Here is a 12,482-nt window from a genome sequence, read left to right as displayed (position 1 = left end):
TATCATGTAAATTTCGAGCCAGAAGTTTTCAGTGCTTATCATTTTGACCTGAAGATCAAAATGAAGAATTTGTAAAAACCAGAAGTTCTAACACTATATCTCTCATATTACATATTATTACAAGTTCTTACACATCTCAGTTTTCTTTCAGAAAAGAAAATGGCGAACTTGGCGAAACTTGATTTTGTTGCCCTGAACATTATTGGGAAAAACTACCTTACCTGGGTAGTGGATGTCAAGATCCATCTGGAGGCAGGGAATCTTGCAGAAACAGTGCATTTTCTCAAGATCGGACAAATGCCATGATCTTTATCCGTCGTCACCTTGATGAAGGATTAAAAAGCGAGTACGTAACAGTTGAAGATTCGTTAACTCTCTGGAATGCATTAAGAAACAAACACGATCATCAGAAAACAGTGATCATTCCAAGAGCTCATTATGAGTGGACTCACCTAAGGATCCAGGATTTCAAGTTAGTGGCTGAGTACAATTCTGTGATGTTCAGAATTAGCTCCCATATGAAACTCTGTGGGGAAACCATCACTAAGGAAGATATGCTAGAAAAGACTTTCAGCACCTTTCATACCTTCAACGTGCTCCTGCAGCAGCAGTATAGAGCGTGAGGTTTCACTGAATATAACAAACTGATATCTGTGCTCCTGGTTGCTGAACAAAATAATGAGGTCATGTTGAAAAATCATCATTCCCGACCTACTGAATCTGCATCATTCCCAAAAGTGAATGATGCTTCCCTCGAAGTGAACGCCACTTCCTCTGGTGGCAATAATAATAAATGAGGACGTGGCCATAGGCGAGGACGGTGGAATGAGAAATAAAAATATCATGTTGTCCGGTTTCACAACCAGATTGCAAGGCATAATTTAAGCCAAAACTTAAAAAATGTAAATCGCTACAAAGGCAGAGCTCATATGAACAATGCTCCCAGAAACTCTGAAGGAGCCTGCCATAAGTGTGGTGGCAATGGGTACCGCGTACTTGTCATACCCCAAAACATCTTGTGGATCTGTATCAAACCTCCCTCAAGGATAAGGGTGTCGAGATCAATTTTCTCGACCAAGCTAAATCAATGGATATACCTGATCCCGTATGTGACTTATCAGGGCAAATGAACACAACCCACCTAGATGTCTCGGACTTCATTGTGGACAGGGGAAATGAAGTTTACCGGTCTGACTAAATCGTTTATATTTGATGTACTGAACTTGTAGTTTAAAACTAGCATTTCAGATTTAATAAAAGTGACATTTCAATTTCCTGTTATAACTTGCTTTTAATTGTGATTCCCTTACTTAGAGAGTATGGATAAAAACTATAGTCTTTCTCAAAACATGAGAGAGTATGGATAAAAACTATAGTCTTTCTCAAAACATGAGAAATAGCGAAAATATTTATCTTGCAGACAACACAACCACGCATACAATACTTCGAGATCGAAAGTATTTATTAAGATTGATGCTTACAAAAATAAGGGTAACAACAATATCAGGGCAATCATATATAATTGAAGGCTCAGGGAAAGTCCAGATTATGTTACCAAATGGAATAATATTGTCCATACAGAATGCGTTATACGCTACTCGATCTACTCGAAATTTGTTAAGTTTTAAAGACATACATTTAAATGGATACCACATTGAAATGAAAAGTTCATAAAATGTGGAATATCTATACATTACCTCCAATAATACCCAAAAACGTATATTGGAGACGTTGCGTGATTTGTCGAATGGATTGTATTATGCATACATAAAGACAATTAAATCACATATTGTCATGAACCAGAAGTTCATTGATTCAACATTAGTTGCCCAGATAATCGTGCCAAAGCATGTAAACTTTTGAATCAATGAACTTCTGTTTCATGACAGTATGTGATTCAACTGTCTTTATGTATGTATAATACAATCCACTCAACAAACCACGCAACGTCTCCAATATACCCTTCTGGGTATCATTGAAGGTAATACATATATACTCCACATTTCTATACTTTTCGTTTCAATGTGGTATCCATTTAAACGTATATATTTAAAACTTAACAAATTCCAAGTAGATCGAATAACGTACAACGCATTCTGTATGGATAATATTATTTCATTTGGTAACATAATTTGGGCTTTCCCTGAGCCTTCAATCACATTTGATTGCCTTGATATTGTTTTTATCCTTACTTTTTTAAGCATCATCTTGAGAAATACTTTCGATCTCGAAATATTATATGTGTGGTTGCGCTGTCTGCAGGACAAATATCTCCCATATTTCTTATGTTTTGAGAATGACCATAGTTTTTATCCAAACTATCTAAGTAAAGGAATCACAGTTAAAAGCAAATTATAACAAGAAATTTAAATGTCACTTTTATTGAATCTGAAATGCTAGTTTTAAACTACAAGTTCAATACATCAAACATAAACGATTCAGTTGGACCGATAAACTTCATTTCCCCTTTCCACAATGAAGTCCGAGACATCTAGGTAGGTTGTGTTCAATTGCCCTAATAAGTCACATACTAGATCATGTGTATCCATTGGTTTAGCCTGATCGAGAAAATTGGTCTCGACATCCTAATCCTTAAGGGAGGCTTGATACAGATCCACCAGATGTTTTGGGGTACGACAAGTATGCGCCCAGTACCCATTACCACCACACCTATGACAGGCTCCTTTAGAATTTCTGGGAGCATTGTTCATATGAGCTCTGCCTTTGTGGCGATTTACATTTTTGAAGCTTGGGTCTAAATTATGCCTTGCAACTTGGTTGTGAAACTGGACACCATGACTCTTGCATTTTCCGTTCCACCGTTCTCACCTGAAGTCACGTCCTCGTTTATGATTATTGTCACTAGAGGATGTGGCGTTCACTTCGAGGGAATCAGAATTCACTTCTAGGAATGGTGCAGATTCAGTAGGTCGGGAATGATGATTTTTAAGCAGGAGCTCATTGGTTTGTTCAACAACCAGGAGCACAGAGATCAACTAATTATATTCAGTGAAACCTCGCGCTCTATACTGCTACTCCAAGAGCACGTTGGAGGCATGAAAGATGCTGAAAGTCTTTTCCAGCATATCTTCATCGATGATGGTTTACCCACAGAATTTCATCTGGGAACTAATTCTGAACATCGCATAATTGTACTCAGCCACTAACTTGAATTATGGAACCTTAGGTGAATCTACTCATAATGAGCTCTTAGAAGAATCACCGTTTTCTTGTGATTTTATCTATTTCTTAATGTCTTCTAGAGAGCTAACGAATCTTCAACCGTTATGTACTCGTTTTTCAGTCCTTCATCAAAGTGACGACAGATAAATATCATGACATTCACCCGATTTTAAGAAGATGCATTGTTTTTCTCCTTAATTGTTTCTGCAAGATTCCATGTCTCTAGATGGATCTTGACATCCACTACCCAGGTAAGGTAGTTTTTCCCAGTAATGTCCAGGGCAACAAAATCAAATTTTACCAAGTTCACCATTTCCTTTTCTGAGAGAAAACTGAGATGTTTAAGAACTTGCAATAATATGTAATATGAAGATGTAGTGTTAGAACTTTTGGCTTTTACAAATTCTTTATTTTGATCTTCAGGCCAAAATGATAAACACTCGAAATTTCTGGTTCTAGATTTACATGATAAACAAGGACGGCGATTGTACCACACCATTCTCATAACATAGGATTGACGATTATTCCGCACCACTCTAGTAGCAGGAAAATTAAAATACGCAGAGTAGGGTGAGCGATTATACCGCACCACTTAAAATTTGCAATAAAATTAGATCTGCAGTTCAAGATAGATGATGATAACGCACCATCTTAGATTACAGTACAATTAAATTTGCAGTTCAAGATGGGCGATTGTACCGCACCATCTTGGAATGCAGTAAAATTAACATAAATAAATACTGGGTTAGTATTCAAGATCTACATCAAACAAGAAATCAAATATATAGATAACTGTTAGGTTGAGAACTAAAAGCAGGCATGGTGCAAACAGTTCTTCGTGAGAGTATACCTAGCAGTTGAGGCAGAGGAAGAAGATAAACAGTAAAATCTTTAGAGGAAACATTTTTCGTTCGGAGAAAAGGAATGATTTCTTTTGGCGAAAAGAAATGAGAAATGGTTATATTTAGAAAGTCAGGCTGATAATGTGTTATAAATAGGTGAAAGTTAGAGAGAAGCTTTACTAGTTACAGGAGCGAACCATATGTAAAATATTACACTGTAAATATTGCACAAGAGGATGACAAATAAAAGAGGTATGAATAGATATTGATGTTATTGATCTTTCCTTTCTTATTATGTATTTTTTTATAGCAGTCAGAGTGCTCGTCAGAGTGCTCTATTTATGGAGCAACTCTATACGAACATATTCTGACATTTTGAAATTTACAGCACATGACTTTGAAAATATTATCACTTTTATTTCCAAAGTCTACATCACTTTGTGTGGGTATTGAAAAAATTTATTTGGGCATTCGTTAAACTGCCAACGGTTTCAACATTGACAATGTTTTCAACAACCTGGTTGTAAAACTGGATATCATGATTCTTACCTTTCCTGTTACACCATCATGTGGCCACATCCTCGTTTATGATTATTGCCCCCAGAAGATAGCATTCACTTCAAGGGAAACAACATTTACTTCTGGGAATGGTGCTAATTTTTTCAACAATCCCCTTTGGATGCTTTTTAATACCCACACAAAGTGATAAAGACTTTGGAAATAAACGTGATCATATTTTCAAAGTTATGTGCTATAAATTTCAAATATAAGAATATGTTCATATGTAGTTACTCTATAAATAGAGCACTCCGACTGCTATCAAAAGATACAAAGTAAGAAATAAAAGATCAATAACATCAATATATATTCCTACATCTTTTATTTGTCATTCTTTTGTACTATAATTACAGTGTAATATTTTACACCTGCTTTACTCATGTCACTAGTAAATGTTATCTCTTTAACTTTGACCTATTTATAATATAGGAGTCATTTTCCTTCTTGAGCACCAGGAAAGAATTACAGCCTCACTAAGTAGAATTTTTAAAAGGGGACACAATATTGAGAACCACCGATAAACCTGAGATTATGTTCTAAAGTCACATTATTTATATAGTCTGTCCTAAGCATAGTGATTAATTATAAAATGAAGTTGTGTTCCTGTAATTGAATCACTGATTCATGACGAACTTCACTTCAGTTCAACTCTTGGTTTATTAAGCTCCAAACCTAACATTGTAATGCAACCAAAGCAACTCCAAACACCCAACCCATTCCCCAGCCACGACCCAAAAATTATCATGTAAAAGTGTAGAGAATGACACAAAGTCAAGAAGCCTAAGCCTTAACGTCCAATTTCAAATTGCGTGTAGAGAGACATATTCCTTATCTATACTTGAAAACAATGAATAGGTAATTACATAATTATATTGTTCGAAAAACAAAAGGAAAAAAAATCTCCTTTCGAAATGATCTTGTAGTAAATTATAATTTGCAACTTTCAAACTGCATTTGCACCAAAAAAGTGCCACTCAATACTTTACTACGAGAGCTACGAGGTTTTAAGTAAATTTGAAAAAAAAAAAAAAAAAACACCATGAGGACTACAAGTTTTATAAAAACACACTTCAAGAACTCAACTGGAGGAAGAAAAACCACTTTTTAGAGCAAGTCCAGCATATCAAGATCTCCTTGGGCAACTTCCTATTGAATAGCCTCCAGTGAACAGTAACTGCCTTTAATGAACATTAATTGTCTTTTACATTTCCATCTCTAACTGAATAGTCATGGTAATAGCTAATAAAATATTAGTATTTTATACTAATATTTTATAAAATAATACAAAATAATTTTATTTGTAATTTCAGATAAGATTTTTAATCGTTCCCGTTGCGTCACGTGTCATTATCCGAAAAGATAATTTTTTGTGACAGATTTCCGATAAGATTTTTAGCCAATCACGTCGCACCATATATCACAATCTGTTTACAATCTTTGATGATAGATTTTGATCAGATTTTTAATGAATAACGGCATGTCACGTGACATTATCTACAACCTAATCTTTTCTTTTTTCTCTATGTAACCCAACATCGATCCTAAGAAATCACACACCAAAATCAAAATCTCTATCATTATTCATAGTTTATGCTTCTTTCTTACAATGTCTTCTTCAAGGATGTTGTGGGAAATTGATGAGTAAGAGAAAGAATTGTTTAAGCAAGGGGAAGAAATGTTCAATCTCTAGGTGGGCGAAAATGAAATGGAAGAGGAAAAGGATGTAGAACGTAGAAGGAGAGATGATGAAACAAGAAGCTAAATAGCCTCACATTCCTATCGAGTCATCTAAACTATGGCTCAGATCTCCAGGCCCACCAGTTCCACAAACATTGATAAAAGTAAGCAACGACAAGGTACGGATCTCTTGGACAATTATTTTGTTCGTAATAGTGTTTTCCCTGATACGTACTTTAAACGTCGTTTTAGAATGGAATTACATTTATTCAACAAAATCATGATTGTTATTTGTAACCATGATTCTTATTTTGTGCAAAATAATGATGTTTTTGGTGTTATGGGTCTCCTTCTTGAGCAAAAAATTACTGCTACCTTGCAGATGCTTGCATATGGAACATCTGCAGACCAAGTGTATAAGATAGCGAGGATGGGGAAATCAACCATTCTTGAGTCCCTGATGAGGTTTTGCTCCACAATCGAATCTATCTACACCACAAAGTACCTCTGGAGACCTACTGAGATGGACTTGCAAAGGTTTCTGAAGAAGGGCGGGATGCGAGGTTTTCCTGGGATGATTAGAAGCATCGACTGTATACACTAGATTTGAAAAAATTATCCAAATGCATGGCAATGAGCTTATAGGGATAGAAAATAAGTAAAAAGTATCATTTTGGAGGCAGTGACATCATTTGATACATGGATTTGACATGGTTTTTTAGGTGTTCTGGGAGCTCAAAATGATCTCAATGTCTAATCCCCAGTGTTCAAAGATATCCTGCAAGAAAAAGTATCAAAAGTCACGTATTAGGTCAACTGACATAAGTACGACGGGACATACTACTTAGCAGACGACATTTACCCAAAGTGGTCATCGTTTGTCAAAATAGTGTCATGTCCGCGAAGTGCAAAGGAAAAACACTTTTTAAGCTATCAAAAAGGGTGTAGGAAACATGTGGAGCGTTGTTTTCGTATCCTCCAAGCTCGTTGGACGATTGTCAAGAATGCTGCCAAAATGTTTGATTTAGAATTGATTCGATCCATCATGATGACTTGCATCATTCTTCACAACATTATTGTAGAATATGAGCATGATTATGATGTCATTGATGAATATGAGTCAGACACAATGAACACTTCCAGAACACAAATATATTGTGTTCATCACGCCACCGAAGAACCCATGCAACACGAGTCATTAAAAAGGAATGAACGTTACAATGAAAGACTTATTTAACAATATACTTCACTTCAAGACACATATATTCACAATGCCCGACAAATTGACTTAATAAATCACCAGTGAGAATTAAAATAAGCTCAAAAAACTTCAGTTCATTTAGTGTGTTTGTTTTTATTTGGTGTGTTTGTAATTTTATTTGGTATGTTTATGTAATTTATTTAGTATGTTTATATAATTTTATTTTATGTGTTTATGTCCCTTGAATAAAGATTATCTTATTTTAAATAAATTACCGAATTAAATAAATATACTCTTAGTTTAAATAAAGTACTAAATTCAATAAATTGGAAACAACATAAAATACTCTATTCAATAAATAAGAAATTACAACCCAATGTAATAGGAAAATTATGGACTCTGATTAAAAACAAATTCTCTAGTCTCTCGTGAATGGAAAATCATTACCTAACCAATTTGTGGTGCTAGGACCATCTTTTCTTGCTCTAGTTTCTCTTGCACGCCTCCTTCACACCATGTCCGCTTTTTCCGAATTTCAAAAATATTTAAAATTCGGAGATATCGTCTCTACAGGCTCCTTCATAATGTCACGATCTTGTTGAACCCTTCTTTCTTTTTTAAGTTTTTCCCTTTCTTGCCTAAGTAACTCTCTTTCTCTGTTATTAGCGTGAAATAATCTCTCAGCAGCTATAGCTTTTGCCTCTTCTCTAGGCTCATCAACGTCAAATTTAGTCATTTCCCATGCTAAAGTCAATTCACCTTAGTGAGCAAGTTCTTCAATATATTTTTCATAATCATTCTCAGAAGCACTTCATTTTCTCGTTGAAGCCTTCTTACCTTAATGTCAAAACCAAAAACAAAAACAAATCATTCACTCGGTGAAAATGTTGGAATATTGTCAAAGATTGTCCTAAATTCAGAGTTGTGCCTGTCGGTCCAAAAGTTGTCATGAACAGCACCCATCTATACTTCATGTTCGATCATTACTCGCATGTTCATGAAAGCAACACATAACAAGTGCGAAGCAACCCCTGAACAAAGGTCGGGGTTGACCCGTTATCCAATTAGACCTCAAGGTAAGAAGGTCTCAAAGAGAAAAATGAGTGTGCTTCCAAGAATGATTATGCAAAATATATAGAAGAACTTGATCGCCAAGGTGAATTAACTTTAGCACAGGAAATGGCTAAATTTGAGGCACCTAGAGAGGAGGCAAAAACTGCAATTGCTGAGAGATTATTTCAAGCTAATAACAGAGAAAAAGAGTTACTTAGGCAAGAAAGGAAAAAGCTTAAAGAAGAAAGAAGGGCTCAACAAGATCGTGACATTATGAAGGTGCCTGTAGAGGCGATGTCTCCAAATTCTAAATATTTTTGGAATTCAGAGAAAGCGGACGTGGTGCGAAGGAGGCGTGCAAGAAAAGCGAGAGCAAGAGGAGATGGTCCTAGCACCACAAATTGGTTAGGTGATGATTTTCCATTCACGAGGGACTAGAGAATTTGTTTTTAATCGAAACCCATAATTTTCCAATTATTTTGGGTTGTAATTTCTTATTTATTGAATAGACTATTTTATGTTGTTTCCAATTTATTAAATTTAGTACTTTATTTAAACTAAAAGTATATTTATTTAATTTGGTAATTTATTTAAACTAAGAGAATCTTTATTCAAATGACATAAACACACTAAATAAAATTACATAAACATACCAAATAAAATTACAAACACACAAAATAAAAAAACTAACTAACTAAATGAACTTAAAAAACACACCAAATAAAAAAAAAAAACACACACACACACTAAATGAACTTAAGTTTCTTGAGTTTGTTTCAATTATCACTGTGCTCTATTTGCACAGGTTCTTCAATGGTGTCATGAGCACAATATATTTGTGTTCTGGAATTATTTACTATGTCCGACTCATATTTATCAACGACATCATAATTATACTCATATTCCACAATCATGATGTGAAGAAGGATGCACGTCATCATAATAGATCGAAGCGACTCTAAATCAAACATTCTGGCAACACCCTTGACAATCACCCAACGAGCTTGGAGGATACCAAAATAATGCTCCACATCCTTCCTACACCCCTCTTAACAACTTGTAAAGTGTTTTTCCTTTGCAGTTCGCGGACGTGACATTGTTTTGATAAACGATGATCATCTTGGGTAAATAGAGTTTGATAGGTAGTATGGCTCGTAGTACTTATGTCTGTTAACCCAGTACGTGACTCTTGGTGCTTTTCCTTGCAGGACATCGTTGAACACTGGGGATTGGGCAAGGACATTAAGGCAATTTTGAGCTCCCGGAACATCAAAAAAAGTGTGCCAAATTCATGTATCAAATGATGTCACCACCTCTAAAATGATACTTTTTGCTCATTTTATGTCCCTATAAGCTCCTTGTCATGCACTTGGACAGTTTTTTCAGGTTTAGTGCATACAATCGATGCTTTCAATCATCCCAGAAAAACCTCACATCTCGTCATTCTTCAGAAACCTTTGCAAATCCATCTCAGTAGGTCTTCAGAGGTACTCTGTGGTGTAGATAGATTCGATTGCGAAGCAAAACCTCATTAGGGGCTCAAGATTAGTTGATTTCCCCATCCTTTCTATCTCATCAAGAAGGAGACTCATAACACCAAAAGTATCAGTCTTTTGTACAAAGTAAGAATCATGGTTGCAAACAACAATCATAATTTTGTTGAACAAATGTCGTTCTATTCTAAAATGACGTCTAAAGTACGTATCAGGGAATGCACTATTACGCACAAAATAATCGTCCAAGAGATCAATATCTCGTCATTATATGCTTCTATCAATGTTTGTGGAACGACTAGCCTGGAGATCTGAGTCACAGCTTGGATGACTCGACGGGAATGTGAAGCTCTTTGACTGCTTGCTTCGTCATCTTTTATTCTACGCTCCTTATCATCTTCCTTTTCCATCTCATTTTCGTCCACCTGGAGATTGAACATTTCTTCCCCTTGCTTAAACAATTATTTCTCTTGCTCACTGATTTCCCACAACATTGTTGAAGAAGACATTGTAAGACTTGGTTTGGTACTGAGGTGATTCTGAAAAAAGCTGGTATCAAAAAAAGCTGGGAGCTGTTTTTGTGTTTGGTAAACATTCAGCTTCAGCTTTTTTTCATAGTTTTGGGTGAAAAAAAAGCTAAAAACAAGAAGCTGCAAAACCCAGCTTTGAAAAACTGGCTTTTTTTCACATCTGTTCTACATAAAAGTTTACCAAACACTATAATACTGCCTTTTTTTTTTCAAAAGCACTTTTACAAAAAAGTTTACCAAACACTCTGCTGCTTTATTTCACAGCTGCTTATTCTCACAACACAACAAAAGCAGCTTTTTTTCGAAGCACAGCAATACCAAACCAGCCCTAAGAAAAAAATATAAACTATGAATAATGATAGAGATTTTGATTTTGGTGTGTGATTTCTTAGGATTGATGGTGGGTTATATAGAGGAAAAAGAAAAGATTATGTTGTAGATAATGTCACGTGGCATGCCGTTATTCGTTAAAAATCTGATCGAAATCTATCTTTAAAGATTGTAAACAGATTGTGACACGTAACACAACGTGATTGGTTAAAAAAATTTATCGGAAATCTATCCTCAACGATTCTGAAAAGGTAACGACATATGACACAATTGTATTGGATAAAAATCGTATTGAAATCTATTACCAAAAATTGTTTTTTCAGATAATGATACGTGGCGCAACAAGAACGATTAAAAATCTTATCTGAAATTACAAATAAAATTATTTTGTATTATTTTATAAAATAAAAAATACTAATATTTATTGCCTATTAACATGGCTATTCATATAAGGATGGAGATACAAAAAACAATTACTGTTCATTAAAGGCAATTACTACTCATTGAAGGCTATTCAATAGGAAGTTGCCCTGGAGGTCTTGATATGCTGGACTTGCTCTTATAAGAATGGTGCTTGACTAAAATATTGGGTTCGAACTTCTAAGTATTTTTCTATGAAGTGTAATTATATCTAGGGTTCTTATGTGAAAATCCCATAAATTTGGATCTTCACATTTTTTTTTGTTTTTTTGTTTTTTTGGTTTTTTTTTTTTTTTGAGAATGGAAGATAATAAGAAGTGTGGATGCAATACAAGAACTTCCCATAAGATCATCCATCCAGTGCTACTCTCGTCCAAACTCGCTTAATATCGAAGTCAGAGTTCTGATGAGATTCAATGAATATGATTTTCACATAGAAAATCAGATAAACTAACTTGATAAAAATACGAAGCGAATTGCAAGTAGTGGTTGCGTTTGAGGAACAAACCTGATGCCCCCTGCTGCTTCCTCCCCACTCAGAATGGCTCACAACCAGTTTTTGCAATTGCCACACTCCTCTCAGAGCCATCTGCCACGCGTTCATAAATCATTTCAATCAGAAATTTATACCAAAAATTGAAACAAATAATGAGTCGAAATTTTGTTAAATACATACAAAAATTTCTAATCACAACAACCCTAACATTATATCATTTCAGAAAAAAATTAATAAAAAAAAAAAATTAGTTGTCTACTAACCTTTTTCTCGAAGCTCTGTTACGATGAAGCTTGGAAACCGCGTCGATAATGAGAGAGGAAGTAGGTGGGGGTGAGATTGTGGAGGCGGATATGGCGTCGTGCTTTGGGGTGGTGGTGGACCGGTCGCGGCAGCGCAACGAACAGAGAGAGAAAATGGACCGAGAGCGAGAGAAAGAATCGGAGGAGGAAGACTTGTGTGCGGTGGGCTTCTTACTTTTTTATTTTTATTTTTTTTATTTTATAAGTAAAACGATATATTTTACACTAGACGGAATGAGAGAGTTTGACTAAACCACATAATGAGTAACTTAATTTGTTATTGAATTCGTCATCTATAAGATTCAAATCTAAAACTTCTCTTACATATGGAGAGGAATACCACCAAATTATAATACTGAGTGACGAACTTCTTACTTAATTGAAATAATGGGCTTTT

At 35.2% G+C, this 12,482-nt stretch overlaps 1 long non-coding RNA gene across 1 annotated transcript; it reads right to left on the bottom strand.

The window, feature by feature from the left end:
- Positions 1 to 6,984: 6,984 nt before the first annotated feature.
- Positions 6,985 to 12,232, bottom strand: LOC137719463 (uncharacterized). The gene is made up of 3 exons (XR_011066396.1): positions 12,047 to 12,232; positions 11,796 to 11,876; positions 6,985 to 7,038 (listed from the first exon to the last, which is right to left on the bottom strand). It is a non-coding gene; the product is annotated as an uncharacterized lncRNA (long non-coding RNA).
- Between the last annotated feature and the right edge of the window lie 250 nt (positions 12,233 to 12,482).

The sequence above is a fragment of the Pyrus communis genome, chromosome 1, assembly GCF_963583255.1.
Source record: "Pyrus communis chromosome 1, drPyrComm1.1, whole genome shotgun sequence".
Classification (NCBI taxonomy): Eukaryota; Viridiplantae; Streptophyta; class Magnoliopsida; order Rosales; family Rosaceae; genus Pyrus; species Pyrus communis.
This window is presented reverse-complemented; position numbering and strand designations above follow the sequence as displayed.